The sequence below is a fragment of the Manis javanica genome, chromosome 6, assembly GCF_040802235.1.
Source record: "Manis javanica isolate MJ-LG chromosome 6, MJ_LKY, whole genome shotgun sequence".
NCBI classification, from domain to species: Eukaryota; Metazoa; Chordata; class Mammalia; order Pholidota; family Manidae; genus Manis; species Manis javanica.
In genome coordinates, this window is record NC_133161.1 from 89,988,434 (window position 1) to 90,012,215 (window position 23,782).

A 23,782-nucleotide genomic window follows, 5' to 3' on the forward strand; every position below is an offset into this window, starting at 1 on the left:
CTGTCACTAAGTGATAAGGGTCAGTTAAAGCCCTAAAGTTTCCATAAACCAGTCCCATGGTGTTAATGAAAGCCCTGTAGCAAATATGCGGACTCAAGGGTGTTGACTGCCTAAAAGGACAGCTGATGGGGTTTCCTCCCACTGCAAGGACTACCAGCAGCAGAGCCCAAGGTAACTGGACAGACTTCCTACGCTTCTCCAGCTAGTCAGAGTGTGAGGGTTGGGTCAAAACTTACACCTTCCTGCAAGACCTGGGACTGGGGGCCGGGGTCAGGGTTGGGGGTTGCAAACAAAAGTGCATACCAGAATTCTAGTTCAAGCAGGAGGAGCCCTAAAACAACTGCGAACAGTTTCTTCAAACCCATTTAGAATAGATGCACCACCATGTTTCTTGGCACCATCTACACCACCCTGGGTGTACAGATGGCACAATGCCAACACTGGCTTTAGTAAAACTAACTAGGGAAGCCAGAGCTTAGTGGCCCAGGTAGGCTGCACGCTGCGGGTCTGCTAGCCTGAGAATAAATTTTGGAGTGTAGGGAGTGCATTTCCTTTGAAATCCTCCTTAAAATAATGTTTCTCACAACCAAGACCTTGCTAAATTACTGACCCTCTATAAGTCTGAGATGACAGTCCCTGATGTATCTTTGGAATGCAGCTAACCAATGATGATGGTGAAATACAAAACTAGGTTTCGGCAGTCAGCCAAGCTGGCGGGTAGCGGGATGATGACAGCCTCGAACTGACAGCTAGAGAGCCTCGTGAAGTCAGAATGGAAGGTCACTCCACTGACTTCTGAAGTAGCAGAGGCACTGAGGAATTTTGATCTTCTCCATTTCAAACAGATCTTGGTGGTCTAGAACTTTACTTTATCAAAGTCATAATCATTTCCATCTTCAACAGTTTAAACCAGGTGTTTTTAGATATCCACTTTGGCAATTAAACAAACAAACAATAAAAATCTCAAAGCTTCCATAGCTCTTTAGCTTAGAAAAAATAAAATAAAGCTTCCTGGTGTAGTTTCCAAGACAAACTGTCCAGGAGATAAATGCCTATTTACATATTTGGGGGTGTATTTCTAAAATTATAACTTCAGTTTTGGAATCATGTGTACTGAACCCATTATTTAGCTCAGAAATGGATGATAAGATCAAAAAAAGGGTTTCAAGTTCCTTTTTAGGTGGTTCTTTGAATTATTTTTACTTCCAATCACTTAATGAGTCTGACCAGGTTTTCTTCTCTTGTTGGTGTTTAGTTTTTGTTTGGTTTTTGCTTTTTACTATTTTTCCCCCTCTTTCGTGGCTGTTTACTTGCTACAGGATAGTCTTTATCAAGTCCAGCCCTTAAAGCTTGAGTCCCAGACACCAGACTCTAATGCAGAAAAAACTAGCTTTAGGTTATTAGCAACACACTTGATAGCAGGTGAAAAATTTCCTCTTCAAGACTCACAAAGTGGACTTGTAAAAAGTTCCAATGTGGCAGTGGGGCACAGAAGGAGTTTGTAAGCCTCCACGTCCCAAGGGTCCTATGAGCATAGCCTGTCCTCCAGGATTGGAAATTCAGTGTCTTATAAGGCAAACCTTCCAGCTGGGGAGAATTTGGATTTTACTGATGTGATGGGATAAAGGAATGAAGCTTCCAGTGTTCCCAGCTGCCCCACCCCCACGCACCTTGCCCTGTCCCCTCCCCAGTCCTACCTGTCAGACCGGTTCTCCAATTTTGTGTAAGAGAATCAGGTGGAAAGGCAGAGGAGGAAGGGAGTCTAAATTGGGAAGAATGGTGATTAGAGTGGCTATGGTATGTGAAAGGGTAGAACTGGATAGGATAACAGGGAACTTTATGAAGTATTGCTAAAGACTTCTACACGGCCCTCATGTGGAACAAGAAAAACAAAGAGTTTCATTTACTCTGACCTGTCTTGGAGATGGACAGCATCTGCTCTTTTCATCCGCCCATCACCTACTCCCTTTCTCTAGTCAAGCAGACCATTTCCTTTTGGGAATGTCACCTCACCATCAGACTGTGAGGTTTGGGTGGGGAGCACCTGCCCCCACTACGCTTCTCCTGTTTTAAGGCTGAGGCGTGACTCCAGCTCAGCCAATCAGCACCATTCTCCTGGGCCACAGAGTTTGGTTCAGTAAACATCAATCCCTGGAATGTACAGCCACTGTGAATGAGACTGCTCTTATCCAAGCAAGTGGCTAAGCTATGGGGTGTAAACTGGGATGCCAGCAGCTCCCTTCTCCACACATGACCCTCAGAGCCCACCCGTGGGGAGGTGGGTGCAGGGCTGGGAGAGGCCTGGGGTGAAGACAGATTTCTAACAATATGATGGGAATCCAGGGGTGACAGAAATTACTCTAGCCCTGGCTTCCTCAGTGGTTACTGAGTTCTCCCTTTGCCTTGATTATTTTGTTTGGGTTGGGATTCTGCCTCTTGCAAAGAGTCTCCTAAACTCAGTCCTACATTGACCACAGTGCTTTGGGAACCGAGTCACCTGGGTGTGAAATACCTCTTATGGCTTCTTCTCACTGGCACTATTCCCTGGGAACTGACAGAATCAATCTCTACCTTCAGACAGGCAACTTCTATCAGTTTCTATTTCTAACATTCTCTTCAGGCTAACTCCCAGTTCCTTTATAATTTTATGGTATTTGCTCAAAGAACATAAAGGTAAGAGATCAGATGTCAATGTCTTTACTGAAAAGGGTGTGAGTGTCCTTATCTCTAGGTTGCTTTTTTTCTCTTTGGGAAAATAAGGACTAGTTGGAGCTCCTCAGTAATCAGTTAAATTAAAAGAAAAGGGTATTCCAAGCAAGCAGGGCCACATAAGCCACTAAATTAGAGGTTCCTACTTGCTGGTCACATTAGCCTGACTCGAATCATTCACTACTTACAAAAAAAGTGTTATAAAAAGAATTTTCTGTATTTTAGAAAAGCTGAAATTTCTCTCTTGAATAATAAATCGTTATCCCTCACTGGCTTTCTGTTCTCTCTTAAGAGATAAAGGAGAGAGTGGACCCAGGATTATCACCAGCAGGCTGACCAAAGGGCCAACAATTATTCATCATTTGTGCCATGGCATAACAAAGGTAGACCACTGTCCTGGACTAGAAATCCATAAAGGAAGGGATTGGGTCTTATATGCCATTTTGTTTATAAAGAATGGCAATGATAGGTACTCAGTAAATAAGTAGTGAATGAATGCTGCACAGATGAATGAACAAGTATGCTTTCTTGGAGCAATAAGGAAAGTAACTTGTAAGAGCAAAGTCACCTTCTACCATCAGGTTTCTCAGCAGAAACTTTGTAGGTCAAAAGAGAATGGCAGGATATATTTAAAATGCTGAAGGGAAAAACTTACAACCAATAATACTCTGCCTGGTAAAGTTATTGCTCAAGATTGAAGGAGAGATCAAAAGTTTCATAGAAAAGCAAAAATTAAAGGAGTTCATCACCACTACGCCTTACAATAAATGATAAAGCATCTTCCGTAAGTGGAAGAGGACATAACTAGAAATAAGAAAATTTATCAAAGAGAAAGTCTAACTGGTAAAGGAAAATATATAGTGAAGGTAGTGGATCAGACACTTTAAAAGACTATGAAGGTTAAAAACACATATGCTAAAATCAACTAGAACTACAGTAGGTAGCTAAGGAATACACAAAATAAAAAGATGTAAAATATGACATCAAAAACATAAAATGTGGAGGGGGAGGTAGTAAAAATGTAGTACTTTTAGAATGAGTTAGTACTTAAGTGACTATCAGCTTAAAAAAGACTGATACACACAGACCTCATGGTAACCTAAAGTACAACAGATTCACAAAAAATACAAAGAAAGGAACTCAAACATAATACTAAAGAGAACCATCATACCACAAGGGAAGAGACAAGAGAAGAAATAAAAAAGGAACTACAAAAACAACCTGAAAAAAATTAATAAAATGACAATAAGGACATACCTATCAATAATTACTCTAAATGTAAATGATCTAAATGTTCCAGTCGAAAGACATAGGATGGATGGCTAAATGGATAAAATAGTAAGACCCATCTATATGCTGCCTATAAGAGACTTAATTCAGATCTAAAGACAGACAGACTAAAAGTGAAGGGAGAGATAAAGATACTCCATCCAAGCGGAAACAAAAAGAAAGCTGGAGTAGCAATACTCATACCAAAACAAAACAGACTTCAAAAGAAAGACTGTAATAAAGGACAAAGAAAGACATTACATGTTGACAAAGGGGTCAACATAAGAAGAGACATACATTCATAATATTCATGCATATGACAAATATTAACAGACTTGAAAGGAGAAATTGATAGTAATACAATAATAGTAGAGGACTTTAAAACCCCACTTACATCAATGGATATATCATCCAGACAGAAAAATCAATAAGGAAACTCTAACTTTAAATGAAACATCATGCCAGATGGACTTTATAGATAGATACAGATCATTTCACCCAGAAACTGTAGAACACACATCCTTTCAAGTGCACACAGAACATTTCCCAGGAGAGGTCACATATTAGGCTACAAAACAAGTCTCAATAAATTCAAGAGGACTGAAATTATATCAACCATATTTTCCAATCACAATGGTAAGATGAAACCAGAAATCAATTACAAGAAAAAAAGCTGGAAAAAATAAACACATGGAGACTAAACAGAAAATTAGTAAATGATCAATGAAGAACTCAAAGACGAAATTAAAAGCACCTGGAGAGAAATGAAAATGGAAAAACCAAAGTTCAAAATCTTTCAGTTGAACTAAAAGCAGTTCTAAGAGGGTATAAAGGCCTACCTCAAGAAACAAGAAAAATCTGAAACAAAGAAAATCTCACCTTATACCTAAAGGAACTGGAAAGAGAAGAACAAAGCCCAAAGTTGATTGAAGTAAATAATGAAGAAAAAAGGAAATAAATGAAATAGAGACTAAGAATGAATAGAAAAGATCAATGACACTAAAAGATAGCACTTTGAAAAGATAAAAATCAATAGTCCTCAAGCAAAACTAATCAAGAAAAAGAGGGCTAAAAGAACATCAGAAATGGAAGAAAATTACAACTAACACTACAGAATACAAAAGATCATCAGAGGCATTAACAATTATACACAAATTGGAAAATCTAGAAGAAATGGATTAATTTCTAGAAAAATACAACCTTCTTAGACTGAATTGTTATTAAGTAGAAAATCTGAAAAGACTAATAACAAGTAATGAAATTGAAATAGTAATTAAACACCTCTCAAATTCTTAAAGGTCAGGAGCAGGTGGCTTCCCAGGTGATCTAACAAACATTTAAATATGAGTTAGAATCTATCTTTCCAAAATTATTCCAAAAAATTGAATGATTCCAAACTCATTTTATGAGGTTCAGATTGCCCTGATACCAAAACCAGACAAAGACACTACAATAAAAGAAAATTAAAGGCCAGTGACTCCAATGAACATAGATTCAAAAAATCTTCAACAAAATATTAGCAAATCGAATTCAACAATACATTAAAAAGGATCATACACCACAATCAAGTGGGATTTATTACAGGAATGCAAGAATGATTCTACATCTGAAAATCAATGTGATACACCACATTAACAAAATGAAATATGAAACTCACACAATCATCCCAACAGATGCAGAAAAAGCATTTGACAAAATTCAACATCCATTTATAGTAACTGAACAAACTGAGTAGAGAGGGTATATACCTTAACAAAATAAAGGCCACAGATAAAATCATACTGAATGGTGAAGAGCTGAAAGCCTTTCCTCTAAGAACAGGAACAAGACAAGGATGCCCACTCTCACCACTTTTATTCAACATAGTATTGGAAATCATAGCCACAGCAATTAAGGAAGAAAAGGAAATAAAGGGCATCCAAACTGAAAAGGAACAAGATAAACTGTCACTATTTGCAGATGATATGATATCATATATAGAAAACCCTAAAGACTCAACCAAGAAACTATTAGAATAAGAGAATTCAGTAAAGTCACAGGATATAAAATTAACATACAGAAGTCCACTGTGTTTCTATGCACTAATAATGAGCTATCAGAAAGGTGAAATTAAAACAATCTCACTCACAAATGCATCAAAAAAAATACCTAGAAATGATTTAAGGAGGTAAAAGACCTGAATGCTGAAAACTATAAGGCACTGTTGAAAGAAATTGAAGATTACACAAATAAATGAAAAAATTCCATACTCATGGGTGGAGAGAATTAATATTGTTAAAATATCCATAACTACCAAAAGCAATCTATAGATTCTATGCAATCCCATCAAAATGGCATTTTTTTCACGGAGCTAGAACAAGAAATCCTAAAATGTGTATAGAACCACAAAAGGACCCCAAATAGCCAAAGCAACCTTAAGAGAGAAAAAAGCAGGAGGCATCATGTTCCCTGATTTCAAACTATTCTATAAAGCTATAGTAATCAAAACAGCATGGTACTGGTAGAGAAGTAAACATACAGATCAAGGGAACAGAACAAGCCCAGAAATAAGCCCACACATATACAGTCAATCTATGACAAAAAAGGCAAGAATATACAATAGGAAAAAAGTCTGTTCAACAATTGGTACTGGGAAAATTGGACAGCTATGTACAAAATAATTAAAGTACACCACTGTATTACATTATATACAAAAATAAGTGCAAATGGATCAAGAACTTGAATGTAAGACCTGAAACTGTAAAACTCAGAATATAGGCAGTAAGCTCTCTGACACAGGTATTAACAGTATTTTTTTTTTTCTGGACCAGTCTCCTCAGGCAAGGGCACCAAAAGCCAGGAGAAATGGGATTACATCAAACTAAGAAACTTTTACCTGGCAAAGGAAACCAGCAACAACACAGAAAGACAACCTATGAATGGGAAAATTATTTGCAAATGATATATAAACAACCTATATAATTTCTAAAAAATAACTTGAGTAAAAACAGAAGATCTGAATAGACATTTTTCCAAAGATGACATATAGATGCTCAACAGTCACATGAAAAGATGCTCAACATCCCCAATCACCACGGAAGTACAAATCAAAATCACAAGGATATATCACCGCATACACATCAAATTGGCTAGTATCAAAAAGACAAGAAATAGCAAGTGTTGACAAGGATGTTGAGAAAAGGGAGCCCTCAAACGTTGTTGGTGGGATGTGAATAGGTACAGTTACTATGGAAAACAATATGATGTAACAATTCCACTCTGGGTAATTATCCAAAGAAAATCCAAATGCAAATGTGAAGTGATATATGCACCTCTATTTATGGAAGCAGCCTAAGTGCTCTCTGATACATGGATGAAGATATGTTTGTATGTATGTATGTATGTATGTACTCATGCACACACACACACACAATGGAATATCACCCAGCCATAAAGAAAGGATGAAATCTTGCCATTTGCAACAACATGGATGGAACTAGAGGGTATTGTGCTGTTAAGTAAGTCAGACAGAGAAAGACAAATACCATATTATTTCACTTATATGTGGAATCTTTTTAAAAAACCCAACAAACAAAAGAAAACAGAATCAAAGTCACATAGGTCATGCTGTTGGTTACCCGAGGGGAGAAGGGTTGGAAGGTGGAAGAAGCAGGTGAAGAGGATTAAGAAGTACAAACTTCCAGTTGTAAAATAAAGAAGTCATGGGGATATAATGTACAGCCTAGGGAAGATATTCAATATATTGTTAATAACTATATGGTGACAGATGGTAATGACAAAATGGGGTTCACTTAACAATGTATAAAATATGAATCAAATACAATATTTGTTAAAGGCAGGTACTAATTGACAAATACATTTTAACAAATTCTGTTTGTTGTTCTATAAACACTCAAGGGGAATTTCTGCATTGCGCTCCCCTCTGTTTTTATTTATATATTTGTTTGTTTGTTTGTTTGCTTTTAATTTTCTATTAAGGTATAATTGATATACACTCTTATGAAGGTTTCACATGAAAAAACAATGTGGTTACTACTTTTACCCATATTATCAAGTCCCCACCCATACGCCAATGCAGTCACTGTCCATCAGGGCAGCAAGATGGCACCGATCCAGTATGTGCCTTTTCTGTTCTACACTGTTCTCCCTGTGATCCCCCACACCATGTGTACTAAACATAACACCCCTCAATCCCCTTCTTCCTCCCTCCCCACCTGCCCTCCCTCACCCCTTCCCTTTGGTAACCACTAGTTCATTCTTGGAGTCTCTGAGTCTGCTGCTATTTTGTTCCTTCAGTTTTGCTTCATTGTTATACTCCACTAATGAGGAAAATCATTCGGCATTTGTCTTTCTCTGCCTGGCTCATTTCACTGAGCATAATGTCCTCTAACTCCATCCATGTTGTTGCAAATGGTAGGATTTGTTTCTTTCTTATGGACGAATAGTATTCCATTGTGTATATGTACCATATCTTCTTTATCCATTCATCTACTGATGGACACTTAGGTTGCTTCCATATCTTTGCTATTGTAAAAAGTGCTGCGATAAACATAGGGGTGCATATGTCTTTTTGAATCCGAAAAGTTGTATTCTTTGGGTAAATTCCAAGGAGTGGGATTCTGGAGTCAAATGGTATTTCTATTTTTAGTTTTTTGAGGAACCTCCATATTGCTTTCCACAATGGTTGAACTAATTTACATTCCCACCAGCAGTGTAGGAGGGTTCCCCTTTCTCCACATCCTCACCAGCATTTGTTGTTCTTAGTCTTTTTGATGCTGGCCATCCTTACTGGTGTGAGGTGGTATCTCATGGCAGTTTTAATTTGCATTTCCCTGATGACAAGTGATGTGGAGCATCTTTTCATGTGTCTGTTGGCCATCTGAATTTCTTCTTTGGAGAACTGTCTCTTCATCTCCTCTGCCCATTTGTTAATCGGGTTATTTTCTTTTTGGGTGTTGAGGCATGTAAGTTCTTTATATATTTCGGATGTTAACCCCTTGTCAGATATATCATTTACAAATAGAATCTCCCATACTGTAGGATGCCTTTTTGTTCTGCTGATGTTGTCTTTTGTCATTCAGAAACTTTTTAGTTTGATGTAGTCTCATGAGTTCATTTTTGCTTGTTTCCCTTGCTCAAAGAGATATGTTTAGGAAGAAGTTGCTCATGCTTATTTTCAGGAGCTGTTGGCCTATGTTGTGTTCTAAGAGTTTTATGGTTTTGTGACTTACATTCAGGTCTTTAATCCATTTCAAGTTTGTTTTTGTATATGGAGTTGGCCAGTAATCCAGTTTCATTCTCTTGCATGTAGCTGTCCAGTTTTGCCAACACCAGCTGTTAAAGAGGCTATCATTTCCCCATTGTATGTCCATGGCTCCTTTATCATATATTAATCGATCATATATCATTGGGTTATATCAGGTCTCTCTAGTCTGTTCCACTGGTCTATGGGTCTGTTCTTGTGCCAGTACCAAATTATCTTGATTACTGTGGCTTTGTAGTAGAGCTTGAAGTTGGGGAGCATAATTCCCCCAGCTTTATTCTTCCTTCTCGGAATTGCTTTGGCTATTCAAAGTCTTTTGTGGTTCCATATGAATTTTAGAATGATCTTCTCTAGTTCGTTGAAGAATGCTGTTAGTATTTTGATGGGAATTGCATTGAATCTATAGATTGCTTTAGGCAAGATGGCCATTTTGACAATATTAATTCTTCCTATCCATGAGCACGGGATGCATTTCCATTTATTGGTATCTTCTTTAATTTCTCTGGTGAGTGTCTTGTAGTTTTCAGAGTATAGGTCTTTCACTTCCTTGGTTAGGTTTATTCCTAGGTATTTTATTCTTTATGATACAATTGTGAATGGAATTGTTTTTCTGATTTCTCTCTCTGCTAGTTCATTGTTAATGTATAGGAATGCCACAGATTTCTCTGTATTAATTTTGTATCCTCCAAATTTGCTGAATTCAGATATTAGATCTAGTAGTTTTGGGGTGGATTCTTTAGGGTTTTTATGTACAAGATCATGTCATCTGCAAATAGTGACAGTTTGACTTCTTTACCAATCTGGATGCCTTTTATTTCTTTGTGTTGTCTGATTGCCGTGGCTAAGACCTCCAGTACTATGTTGAATAGAAGCAGGGAAAGTGGGCATCCTTGTCTTCTTCCTCATCTTAAAGGAAAAGCTTTCAGCTTCTCGCTGTTAAGTATGATGTTGGCTCTCGGTTTGTCATATATGGCCTTTATTATGTTGAGGTACTTGTCCTCTGTACCCATTTTGTTGAGAGTTTTTATCAGGAATGGATGTTGAATTTTGTCAAATGCTTTTTCAGCATCTATGGAGATGATCATGTGCTTTTTTTCCTTTTTGTTGATGTGGTGGATGATGTTGATGGATTTTCGAATGTTGTACCATCCTTGCATCCCTGGGATGCATCCCACTTGATCATGGTGTATGATTTTTTTTGCTGTATTTTTGAATTCGGTTTGCTAATATTTTGTTGAGTATTTTTGCATCTATATTCATCAGGGATATTGGTTTGTAATTTTCTTTTTTTATGGTGTCTTTGCCTGGTTTTGGTATTAGAGTGATGCTGGCCTCCATAGAATGAGTTTGGAAGTATTCCCTCTTCTTCTACTCTTCAGAAAACTTTAAGGAGGATGGGTATTAGGTCTTCACTAAATGTTTGTTAAAATTCAGCGGTGAAGCTCCCCTCTGCTTTTTTATCTCCTCTATTTCTTGACACATTCCCAGGTATGGATATTGATCATATAAGTGTCCATTTCTGGTTCTCCTCCCTAAGAAAAAATATCAGTATGTGTTTTTTAAATGAGCAATATTTTAACCTTTTGCTCCACTGGAATTAAAACAGTGATAGAAGGCTGAGAGATAGAAGTGGAACACAGGGATGCAATAGGTGGTGGGAAAGGTGTGTAAGAATGTACCCAAACTCAGTTCAAGACACCAACTTGACATGTTCTCACTCAGAGAATTTTCCCCTTAGGGAGATGTGGGTTGATGAGCTATGCTAGTGGTGGGATGTGATTGTCTTCCTAAATATGTGCTTTTATACCCAGTAAGGCTCCTAAGGTGGTTTTTTAAATGGCATTGATTTTCTGATTTGTAAAATTTTGTCTTAAAAAAGGGAAAAAATTTCCTCTTACTGTCATGAAAAATTGTCCAGGCAGTAAAATTAGTTCATTCTAGTTCACTGGGCACCATCCCTCTGGGGTTCAGCGCCAGCCCCTACTGCAGTCACCATGTTCCCTGCTGAGGGGAGATTGTGAAGGAATGTGAATTCCAAGTTCCTCAAGATACAATCCACAGCATCAAAAGAAAGGACAATGAAATCTTCTTACCTTGTTCCCCTGCACTTTTATATATTGAGAAAGGCTTTCAGGGAGAGAACAAGCGGAGCTCATGGCCCCAAACTCTTTCATCATTATTGCTATAGGCGGTGAATCCTCCACCCATAAACACAATTATAAAATAAACACTGCTGTCCTTAATATCTCTGATTTGAATTAATTTGTGACTGAGCCAACAGTCTACCATACTGGTAGAAAATTTAACCTTAGGTTCCTTTCCTTACCTCCACAATGTGTCATAGTTCTGGGATCCTACAAATGTCAACCTGCCTACAGTTGGAGTGTCCATCTACTGTCTACATCCACACAGGGCCATGATCTGGGGGGCCTCTGCAGCTCATTTTCCACACTTGAGGCATGGAATTCTTTCACTCAAAATGAAAGGCTGGGTGCCCATGGCCTTAATACCTTAGATGCACCATGTAGCCACTCCTCTGGGGTCCTATTGCCCCCCTAAAATATTCCCCAAGACTTGGTCCCTGCTGTGCTTGGGCCCAGTCCTCTCTTCTCCCTCTTAACTCTGGGGAAAGTGGTCTTTCTCCAGTGTGAGAGTGAAGCCCCAAATGAAGCTTGGCTCCTCCAAGATACTGTTTTTTTTTTTTTTTTTTTTTTTTTTAGAGGGCATCTCTCATATTTATTGATCAAATGGTTGTTAACAACAATAAAATTCAGTATAGGGGGGTCAGTGCCCAATGTACAATCATTAATCCATCTCAAGCCTAATTCTCGTCAGTCTCCAATCTTCTGAAGCATAACGAACAAGTTCTTACATGGTGAACGAATTCTTACATAGTGAATAAATTCTTACATGGTGAACAGTACAAGGGCATTCATCACAGAAACTTTCGGTTTTGATCATGCATTATGACCTATAAACAATCAGGTCAAATATGAATATTCATTTGATTTTTGTACTTGATTTATATGTTGATCCCACATTTCTCCCTCTATTATTATTATTATTTTTATTTTTAATAAAATGCTGAAGTGGTAGGTAGATGCAAGATAAAGGTAGAAAACATAGTTTAGTGCTGTAAGAGGGCAAATGTAGATGATCAGGTGTGTGCCTATGGACTAAGTATTAATCCAGGCTAGACAAGGGCAGCAAGACATCCACGGATGCAGAAGATTTCTCTCAAAGCAGGGGGGGTGAGGTTCTGAGCCTCACCTCTGTTGATCCCCAAATTCTCACCTGATGGCCCCCCTGCGACTGTGCCTGTCTTAGGTTGTTCCTCCCTTGAGGAATCTTACCCGTCTCTGGCTAACCAGTCATCTTCCGGGGCCATACAGGGAAATGTAAACTTGGTAAGTGAGAGAGAAGCCATATTGTTTGCAAAGGTTAGCTTTTTACTTCTTTGCAGATTTATGCCCTGTGGCTTCTATGCCCAGCACTTGTCTCGAGGTATCTTTACCACCTGGAGGAATTATGATACTCTGTAAATTCGATATGAGGCACGAATTCTATTTAAGGTTTGTAATTAGGAAGGAAGAAGAAAAGCTATAGATGTAGCATATGAAGGAAACTTGGGAGGATTGATTATTTCTTTGACATATCTTCTTGTATAGTACCTTAAGTATGTATAGGTTTTAAACTACTAACTAATTTGCACACACATATTAACATAATAGGAATACGGTGACATAAACAAAGCAAATCTATAATTACCAGCCATCTACAGTGAAGCCAAGAAAACCATTTAGGCACCCTAGGCATTTGTGAAAATTTATCTATGATATGATGGATATTTTCCAACTGTACTTGAACCATCAGACAAATTAAAGCAGCCCATTTCTGGGATCTGTTCACATCCCATATGTTCTTTTAACCATAGATAGTCTATAGTCATGAGATTTTGGGGTGCTACAACTTGCACCCCTCCCAACCCCTGGTTGAGTTCCAACAGTACAGATCCAGTCAAATTCGTTGTCTCACTGTATGCACATGCCAGCCTAGACATCTCCCTCCTCCTTCTTATGGCAAGTCCAGGAGACGGTGGGCTGGATGCAGCCACAACCGCAGCATCGTCCGGATCCCTGTGGAGGCTTTTTGATGATCATCCCCCGGCACGAGTCCTCCAGAGAGTGCTGATGCCGGAAGCTCCTCCTCATATCGTATCTTAGTTCATTTTCTGGGTATCCAAGCTAGGCCTTGATCTTCTGCGTAGAAACAAACAGACCCTTTGCCCACACTTTGACATGCCCTCTATACCACTGTGCAGAACTCATTGGAGGTCAGCACACAGGAACTGCTTTTTTTTTTTTTTTTAAATTAAGAGAAAGGAATATTATCAGAAAAGAGTACCTCCATAGCTGATCATCTGACACCCTTTAAGTGATCAACATTAAGGATATTTAAAGCATGCGTTGATCTTTGATTTACCAATAGTTTTATCCTGTTAAGGAGTAATCCCCCTTTTCTTTCTTTCTTTCTTTTTTTTTAATTTAAATTTTTAATCTACACTTACCTGAAGAATACTATGTTTACTATGCTCTCCCCTATATCAGGTCTCCCCTAACAACCACATTACGGTTACTGTCCATCAGCTTAGCAAAATGTGGTAGAGTCACTACTTGTCCTCTCTGTGTTGTGCAGCCCACCCTCCCCTTTCTCCCTCCCCCCCATGCATGCTAATCTTAATACCCCCCTTCTTCTTCCCCCCCCTTATCCCTCCCTGCCCACCCATCCTCCCCAGTTCCTTTCCCTTTGGTACCTGTTAGTCCATTTTTGGGTTCTGTAATTCTGCTGCTGTTTTGTTCCTTCAGTTTTTCCTTTGTTCCTATACTCCTCAGATGAGTGAAATCATTTGGTATTTCTCTTTCTCCGCTTGGCTTATTTCACTGAGCATAATACTCTCCAGCTCCATCCATGTTGCTGCAAATGGTTGGATTTTTCCACTTCTTATGGCTGAGTAGTATTCCATTGTGTATATGTACCACATCTTCTTTATCCATTCATCTACAGATGGACATTTAGGTTGCTTCCAATTCTTGGCTATTGTAAATAGTGCTGCGATAAACATAGGAGTGCATCTGTCTTTCTCAAACTTGATTGCTGCGTTCTTAGGGTAAATTCCTAGGAGTGGAATTCCTGGGTCAAATGGTAGGTCTGTTTTGAGCATTTTGATGCACCTCCATACTGCTTTCCACAATGGTTGAACTAATTTACATTCCCACCAGCAGTGTAGGAGGGTTCCCCTTTCTCCACAGCCTCGCCAACATTTGTTGTTGTTTGTCTTTTGGATGGCAGCTATCCTTACTGGTGTGAGGTGATACCTCATTGTAGTTTTAATTTGCATTTCTCTGATAATTAGCGATGTGGAGCATCTTTTCATGTGTCTCTTGGCCATCTGTATTTCTTTTTTGGAGAACTGTCTGTTCAGTTCCTCTGCCCATTTTTTAATTGGGTTATTTGTTTTTTGTTTGTTGAGGCGTGTGAGCTCTTTATATATTCTGGACGTCAAGCCTTTATCAGATCTGTCATTTTCAAATATATTCTCCCATACTGTAGGGTTCCTTTTTGTTCTATTGATGGTGTCTTTCGCTGTACAGAAGCTTTTCAGCTTAATGTAGTCCCACTTGCTCATTTTTGCTGTTGTTTTCCTTGCCCGGGGAGATATGTTCAAGAAGAGATCACTCATGTTTATGTCTAAGAGGTTTTTGCCTATGTTTTTTTCCAAGAGTTTAATGGTTTCGTGACTTACATTCAGGTCTTTGATCCATTTTGAGTTTACCTTTGTATATGGGGTTAGACAATGGTCCAGTTTCATTCTCCTACATGTAGCTGTCCAGTTTTGCCAGCACCATCTGTTGAAGAGACTGTCATTTTGCCATTGTATGTCCATGGCTCCTTTATCAAATATTAATTGACCATATATGTTTGGGTTAATTTCTGGGGTCTCTAATCTGTTCCACTGGTCTGTGGCTCTGTTCTTGTGCCAGTACCAAATTGTCTTGATTACTATGGCTTTGTAGTAGAGCTTGAAGTTGGGGAGTGAGATCCCCCCTACTTTATTCTTCTTTTTCAGGATTGCTTTGGCTATTCGGGGTCTTTGGTGTTTCCATATGAATTTTTGAATTATTTGTTCCAATTCATTGAAGAATGTTGCTGGTAATTTGAGAGGGATTGCATCAAATTTGTATATTGCTTTCGGCAGGATGGCCATTTTGACGATATTAATTCTTCCTAGCCATGAGCATGGGATGAGTTTCCATTTATCAGTGTCCCCTTTAATTTCTCTTAAGAGTGACTTGTAGTTTTCAGAGTATAAGTCTTTCACTTCCTTGGTTAGGTTTATTCCTAGGTATTTTATTCTTTTTGATGCAATGGTGAATGGAATTGTTTTCCTGATTTCTCTTTCTATTGATTCGTTGTTAGTGTATAGGAAAGCTACAGATTTCTGTGTGTTGATTTTGTATCCTGCAACTTTGCTGTATTCCGATATCAGTTCTAGTAGTTTTGGAGTGGAGTCTTTAGGGTTTTTTATGTACAGTATCATATCATCTGCAAATAGTGACAGTTTAACTTCTTCTTTACCAATCTGGATTCCTTGTATTTCTTTGTTTTGTCTGATTGCCGTGGCTAGGACCTCCAGTACTATGTTAAATAACAGTGGGGAGAGTGGGCATCCCTGTCTGGTTCCCGATCTCAGTGGAAATGCTTTCAGCTTCTCGCTGTTCAGTATAATGCTGGCTGTGGGTTTATCATATATGGCCTTTATTATGTTGAGGTACTTGCCCTCTATTCCCATTTTGCTGAGAGTTTTTATCATGAATGGATGTTGAATTTTGTCAAATGCTTTTTCAGCATCTATGGAGATGATCATGTGGTTTTTGTCTTTCTTTTTGTTGATGTGGTGGATGATGTTGATGGATTTTCGAATGTTGTACCATCCTTGCATCCCTGGGATGAACCCCACTTGGTCATGGTGTATGATCCTTTTGATATACTGTTGAATTCTGTTTGCTAGTATTTTATTGAGTATTTTTGCATCTACATTCATCAGGGATATTGCTCTGTAATTTTCTTTTTTGGTGGGGTCTTTTCCTGGTTTTGGTATTAGGGTGATGTTGGCTTCATAGAATGAGTTTGGGAGTATTCCCTCTTCTTCTATTTTGTGGAACACTTTAAGGAGAATGGGTATTATGTCTTCTCTGTGTGTCTGATAAAATTCCGAGGTAAATCCGTCCGGCCCCGGGGTTTTGTTCTTTGGTAGTTTTTTGATTACTGTTTCAATTTCTTTGCTTGTAATTGGTTTGTTTAACTTTTGTGTTTCTTCCTTGGTCAGTCTTGGGAGGTTGTATTTTTCTAGGAAGTTGTCCATTTCTTCTAGGTTTTCCAGCTTGTTGGCATATAGGTTTTCATAGTAGTCTTTAATAATTCTTTGTATTTCTGTGGAGTCTGTCATGATTTTTCCATTCTCATTTCTGATTATGTTGATTTGTGTTGACTCTCTTTTTCTCTTAATAAGTTGGGCTAGAGGCTTATCTATTTTGTTTATTTTCTCAAAGAACCAGCTCTTGGTTTCGTTGATTTTTGCTATTGTTTTATTCTTCTCAATTTTGTTTATTTCTTCTCTGATCTTTATTATGTCCCTCCTTCTGCTGACTTTAGGCCTCATTTGTTCTTCTTTTTCCAGTTTTAATAATTGTGATGTTAGACTATTCATTTGGGATTGTTCTTCCTTCTTCAAGTGTGCCTGGATTGCTATATACTTTCCTCTTAAGACTGCTTTCGCTGCATCCCACAGAAGTTGGGGCTTAGTGTTGTTGTTGTCATTTGTTTCTATATATTCCTTGATCTCTATTTTGATTTGTTCATTGATCCATTGATTATTTAGTAGCATGTTGTTAAGCCTCCATGTGTTTGTGAGCCTTTTTGTTTTCTTTGTAGAATTTATTTCTACTTTCATACCTTTGTGGTCTGAAAAATTGGTTGGTAGAATTTCAATATTGTGGAATTTACTGAGGCTCTTTTTGTGAGCTAGTATGTGGTCTATTCTGGAGAATGTTCCATGTGCACTTGAGAAGAATGTATATCCTGTTGCTTTTGGATGTAGAGTTCTATAGATGTCTATTAGGTCCATCTGTTCTAGTGTGTTGTTCAGTGCCTGTGTGTCTTTACTTATTTTCTGCCCGGTGGATCTATCCTTTGGGGTGAGTGGTGTGTTGAAGTCTCCTACAATGAATGCATTGCAGTCTATTTCCCTCTTTAGTTCTGTTAGTATTTGCTTCACATATGCTGGTGCTCCTGTGTTGGGTGCATATATATTTAGAATGGTTATATCCTCTTGTTGGACTGAGCCCTTTATCATTATGTAGTGGCCTTCTTTATCTCTTGTTACTTTCTTTGTTTTGAAGTCTATTTTGTCTGATATTAGTACTGCAACCCCAGCTTTCTTCTCACTGTTGTTTGCCTGAAATATGTTTTTCCATCCCTTGACTTTTAGTCTATGCTTATCTTTGGGTTTAAGGTGAGTTTCTTGTAAGCAGCATATAGATGGGTCTTGCTTTTTTATCCATTCTATTACTCTATGTCTTTTGATTGGTGCATTAAGTCCATTTACATTTAGGGTGACTATTGAAAGATATGTACTTATTGCCATTGCAGGCTTTAGATTCGTGGTTACCAAAGGTTCAAGGTTAGCTTCTTTAGTATCTTACTGCCTAACTTTGCTCGCTTATTGAGCTGTTATATACACTGTCTGGAGAGTCTTTTCTTCTCTCCCTTCTTATTCCTCCTCCTCCATTCTTCATATGTTGTGTGTTTTGTTCTGTGCTCTTTTTAGGGGTGCTCCCATCTAGAGCAGTCCCTGTAGGATGCCCTGTAGAGGTGGTTTGTGGGAAGCAAATTCCCTCAGCTTTTGCTTGTCTGGGAATTGTTTGATCCCACCATCATATTTAAATGATAGTCGTGCTGGATACAGTATCCTTGGTTCAAGGCCCTTCTGTTTCATTGCATTAAGTATATCATGCCATTCTCTTCTGGCCTGTAGGGTTTCTGTTGAGAAGTCTGATGTTAGCCTGATTGGTTTTCCTTTATAGGTGACCTTTTTCTCTCTAGCTGCCTTTAAAACTCTTTCCTTGTCCTTGATCCTTGCCATTTTAATTATTATGTGTCTTGGTGTTGTCCTCCTTGGATCCTTTCTGTTGGGGGTTCTGTATAATTCCATGGTCTGTTCGATTATTTCCTCCCCCAGTTTGGGGAAGTTTTCAGCAATTATTTCTTCAAAGACACTTTCTATCCCTTTTCCTCTTTCTTCCTCTTCTGGTATCCCTATAATACGAATGTTTTTCCTTTTGTATTGGTCACATATTTCTCTTAGTGTTGTTTCATTCCTGGAGATCCTTTTATCTCTCTCTATGTCAGCTCTATACGTTCCTGTTCTCTGGCTTCTATTCCTTCAATGGCCTCTTGCATCTTATCCATTCTGCTTATAAATCCTTCCAGGGATTGTTTCACTTCTGTGATCTCTTTCCTGACATCTGTGATCTCCTTCCGGACTTCATCCCACTGCTCTTGCATTTTTCTCTGCATCTCATCCCACTGCTCTTGCATTTTTCTCTGCATCTCATCCCATTGCTCTTGCATTTTTCTCTGCATCTCTGTCAGCATGTTCATGATTTTTATTTTGAATTCTTTTTCAGGAGGACTAGTTAGGTCTGTCTCCTTCTCAGGTGTTGTCTCTGTGATCTTTGTCTGCCTGTAGTTTTGCCTTTTCATGGTGATAGAGATAGTTTGCAGAGCTGGTACAAGTGACCGCTGGAAGAGCTTCCCTTCTTGTTGGTTTGTAGCCTTTTCCTGGGAGAATAGCGACCTCTAGTGGCTTGTGCTGGGCAGCTGTGCGCAGACAGGGCTTCTGCTTCCCGCCCAGTTGCTTTGGGGTTTATCTCCGCTGTTGCTGTGGGCTTGGCCTGGCTGGGGCTGTTCCTCCAAAATGGTGGAGCCCCGTTGGAGGGGGAGCAGCCAGGAGACTATTTATCTCTGTAAGGGGCCTCTGTGCTCCCTGCTGCCCAGGGGGTTAGAGTGCCCAGAGATCCCCAGATTCCCTGCTTCTGGTCTAAGTGACCTGTCCTGCCCCTTTAAGATTTCCAAAAAGCACTCTCCAAACCAAAACAACAGCAGCAACAATGAGAGAGGGAACAGAAAGAAAGAGAAAAATAAAGGAAAAAAAAGGAAAAAACAAGCGATTTTTTTGTTGTTGTTGTTCTCAGGTGCCGGTCCCAGGCACCCGCTCACTGGTCCTGCTGCCCTGTCTCCCTAGCACCAGGGTCCCTGTCCTTTCAAGGCTTCCAAAAAGCACCCACCCACCGGTCCCACAGGGAAGGAACGCTCAATATTCTTTGTCCTCAGGCACTGGTCCCACGCACCCGCTCACCAGTCCCGCCGCCCTGCCTCCCTAGCACCGGGGTCCCTGTCCCTTCAAGGCTTCCAAAAAGCACTCGGCAAAAAGAGAGAAAAAAAAGGGGAAAAACGCGCGATTTCTTCCGTCCTCAGGTGCTGGTCTCAGGCACCCACCCACCGGTCCCACAGGGAAAAATGCGGGATATTCTTTGTCCTCAGGTGCCGGTCCCAGGCACCCGCTCACCAGTCCCGCCGCCCTGCCTCCCTAGCACCGGGGTCCCTGTCCCTTTTAGGCTTCCAAAAAGCACTCGCAGAAAAGAGAAAAAAAAAAAGGGGAAAAACGCGCGATTTCCTCTGTCCTCAAGTGCCGGTCTCAGGCACCCGCCCACCGGTCCCGCAGGGAAAAACGGGGGATATTCTTTGTCCTCAGGCGCCGGTCCCAGCCACCCGCTCACCAGTCCCGCCACCGTGCCTCCCTAGCACTGGGGTCCCCGTCCCTTCAAGGCTTCCAAAAAGCGCTCGCCAAAAAGAGAGAAAAAAAAAAAGGGGAAAAACGCGCGACCTCCTCCGTCCTCAGGCACCGGTCTCAGGCACCCGCCCCCAGGTCTCGCAGGGAGAAACGCGGGATATTCTTTGTCCTCCGGCGCCGTTCCCAGGCACCTCCTCACCGGTCCCGCCACCCTGCCTCCCCAGCAACGGGGGCCCGTCCCTCTAAGGCTTCCAAAAAGCGCTCGCCAAAAAAAAAAAAAAAAAAAAAACCGCTCCGGTTTCTCTCCACCCGCCGGGAGCCGGGGGGAGGGGCGCTCGGGTCCCGCCGGGCCGGGGCTTGTATCTTACCCCCTTCACAAGGCGCTGGGTTCTTGCAGGTGTGGATGTGGTCTGGATGTTGTCCTGTGTCCTGTGGTCTCTATTTTAGGAAGATTTTTCTTTGTTATATTTTCATAGCTCTATGTGTTTTTGGGAGGAGATTTCCACTGCTCTACTCACGCCGCCATCTTGGCTCCGCCCCCCTCCAAGATACTGTTTGTATCAGCAAATCCTTTTCTCCCTCTTACTTCTTCTTAGACCACTAGGAATCAGACTTCTGTAAACAAAATCCAGAAAGACTTGTAGACACTAGTTTTCCTGCCTGTCTTATACCTCTTGAGGCAAGGGGCATGGGTAGACTGCTATTTAAATCAAGGGAGGAGAAAATATGTGAAAGGAAAAAAATGGATACCTCAAAATATTATCTAGCCATACTAGGTACTCTTTATAAATAGCAGCCTGGAAAGAACTGCCTGCTCTCACCTCTTAGAAAGGTAGTGTGCTGTGAACACATTTTATGACTACTTCTTGAAGGGTCCCCACCAGTAAGATGGCAAACTTCCGGCTTCTCTTCGGGGTCCTCAGTTCCCGCCGGCGCCACCTGAAGCCCAATCACCTCTCGCCCCCCTCCCAATCCCAGCACCTAGCCAACAGCCACCAGCCCCGTAGAAGTGACACCTCAATCAATTCATGCCCCCTCCTATATAACCCAGCACCTTTCCCTAATAAAGCAGAACTCTCCGGTGAATTGCTGCTATGTGTCGCTCCTTTCCTTTCACTTCTCATCACTTTTCCAGCACCAAGAATACATAAGAGGGACTCAACAAATGTTTGTTCCTTCTTGCCTTCTCTTGAGAATATAACACAAAGGATGAATTTTTAGGTTTTTTCCAAAGAGCTTAATTCCTCTTCTACTGTATCTTACTGTTTTACTGTATAACAAGCCAGAAATAACCTCTTATCTCTTTTGTCAAGTTTCAAAGTTTACACACTACATGAATCTGCTCTTTGTGTTCAATTATTTTCTTTTAATGTTTTTATTTAACCCAACATATTAAAAAATCATTTCAACAAATTATCAACAAAAATTATTAATGAAATATTTTGCATTCTTTTTTTGTATTAAGTCTTTCTAATATGGTATGTATTCTAACTTATGGCACATCTCAATTTGGACCATTCACATGTGCTTAGTGGCTACTCCAAATGTTTTCTTTAATACTAACAGCCTAAGAAATTAATTATTTATTTTATCTGGCTTGACTAACCTAAGGAGAAAGCATACTGTTTTGAATTTGACCAAAATAGCTCACAAATAGAATTAATATCAATTATGTGGCATGGCCATCTTAGTAAGGCTCCTATTACAGGAATACTAGGAGTGAGAAGGGGTACAACAAATTAAAATGGTAGTTTCTAACTAGGATATTTTCACTGGCATTTCATATAGTTTTCAGAATATCAAGTGGAAGATATCAGAGACTTCATAGTTGATTCACAGAAAAATTCAAAGTCTAAAGTACTCTGTACAGAAAGAGTTATAAAAAGATTGTTTCAAAACTATATTTTCATGAGCCAGCCATTCCACTTCTAGGTATTTATCCAAAGAAAACAAAAACACTAACTCAAAAAGATATATGCACCTCATGTTTCACTGTAGCATTATTCACCATAACCAAGATATGGAAACAATCTAAGTGTCCATTAATAGATGAATGGATAAAGATGTGGGACAAAGATGGGTCAAGGTGGTGGCATAGGAGGGCCCTGAACTCACCTCCTATGGACACAACAAATCCACAGCTATCTATGGCATACTTTCTGAAAATGTTTTCTGTATTTTTATTTTCTGAAAAAGTCCAGAAAACTAGATAAGCAGCATCTCCACGACAAAGAATAAAAGAGCCACATCAAGACAGATAGGAAAAGCACAGACACACTCTTGCCAAAAACTCCACCCCAGGTAGTGACCACAATAGGAAGGGATTTCAAAAACATGGAAATTTTCCCTGAGAGGTGAAGGGTTTGTCCCTCACATCAGGTACCTCAAACCTTGAGTCCTGCACTGGAAAGAAAAGCCCCCAAAATGTTGACTTTGGAATCAGGAAGTATGTTCAGGAGAACCATAAAACTGTAGAAAATGGCAAACCCACTCTTAATGGGCTAGAGTACAAACTCATTTACCCACAAAAGGTTTGAAAGGTGTCTAGATAATGCAAAGGAGACCCAGTTACCAATCTTAAAGTAATTGCTGGAAAGGAAGAAACCTGCTGAGACTCTCTCTGGAGATGGAAGTACTAACATTAGGCATTTTTGCAATCTCATTCTACCTTGTTAATACTGGCCGTGATGGGTGTCATTTTGGCAATCTCACTCTAACCTACCAGCAGTTCTGGGCACTCCCTCCCATGATGCAATGTATCACAGCCAGCTGGTAAGCACATACACACACACACACACACACACACACACACACACACACACACACCACCTGCCACTGCACAGCAGCTGAGGCACAGCTGGACAAATGCTGACCCCTCTCCCACCTGCAGCAAAGCCACACAACCTCAGGACCAATGTCCTACCCCTCCATGCACTACAGCTGTGGCCCTGGCACACCATCAGGTACACACAGCCCACCAAAAAGATGCCCCTGAGCACCTGGTTCTGGTGGCTGGGGAGACTGCACTTCTGGGCTCCATGGGTCACCTCCTACACAAGGCCACTCCTTCAAGACTGGGAGAGGTAGCTGTTTCACCTAATACATAGAAACAGACACAGAGAATCAAGTGAAATGAGGAGACAGAGAAATACATTCCAAACAAAAGAACATGACAAAAACATCATAAAAAGACCTTAATGAAACTGAGACAAGTAATCTACTTGATAAAGAGTTAAAAATAATGGTCATAAAATGTTCATTGAAATTGGGAGAGAAATAGATGAACACAGGGAGAACTTTAAAGAAATAGGAAAATTTAAGAAAGTACTGAACCAAGTCACAGAGTCACTACGAGACTGAATAAAACTCAGGGGCATCCTTTTGGATCAGTGAGCTGGAAGATAAAACAATGGAATGCACCTAAAAAGAATAGCAAAAAAGAAAAAAAGTATTTTAAAAAGTGAAGATAATCTAATGGAAAAAACCTTATAGGACAAAATCAAGAGGGGTAACATCCACATTATAGGGTTCCCAGAAGAAGACAGAGAGAGAAAGGAGCAGAAAACTTATTTGAAGAGATAATGGCTGAAAACTTCTCTGATCTGGGGAAGGAAATGACATCCAAATCT

General features: G+C 39.9%; 1 protein-coding gene and 1 long non-coding RNA gene across 3 annotated transcripts in view; one reads left to right on the plus strand and one right to left on the minus strand.

The window, feature by feature from the left end:
• The window catches only part of LOC140849941 (uncharacterized), a 194,431-nt gene that overhangs the window by 91,363 nt on the left and 79,286 nt on the right, over window positions 1-23,782 (minus strand). For both annotated transcript variants that reach the window (XR_012132380.1, XR_012132379.1), the window contains exon 2: window positions 23,153-23,249. This is a non-coding gene — a long non-coding RNA (uncharacterized lncRNA). The remainder of the gene's footprint in view (window positions 1-23,152; window positions 23,250-23,782) is intronic.
• LOC140849940 (endogenous retrovirus group FC1 Env polyprotein-like) overlaps window positions 1-23,782 on the plus strand; it is a 125,085-nt gene that overhangs the window by 59,774 nt on the left and 41,529 nt on the right. The window lies entirely within an intron of this gene.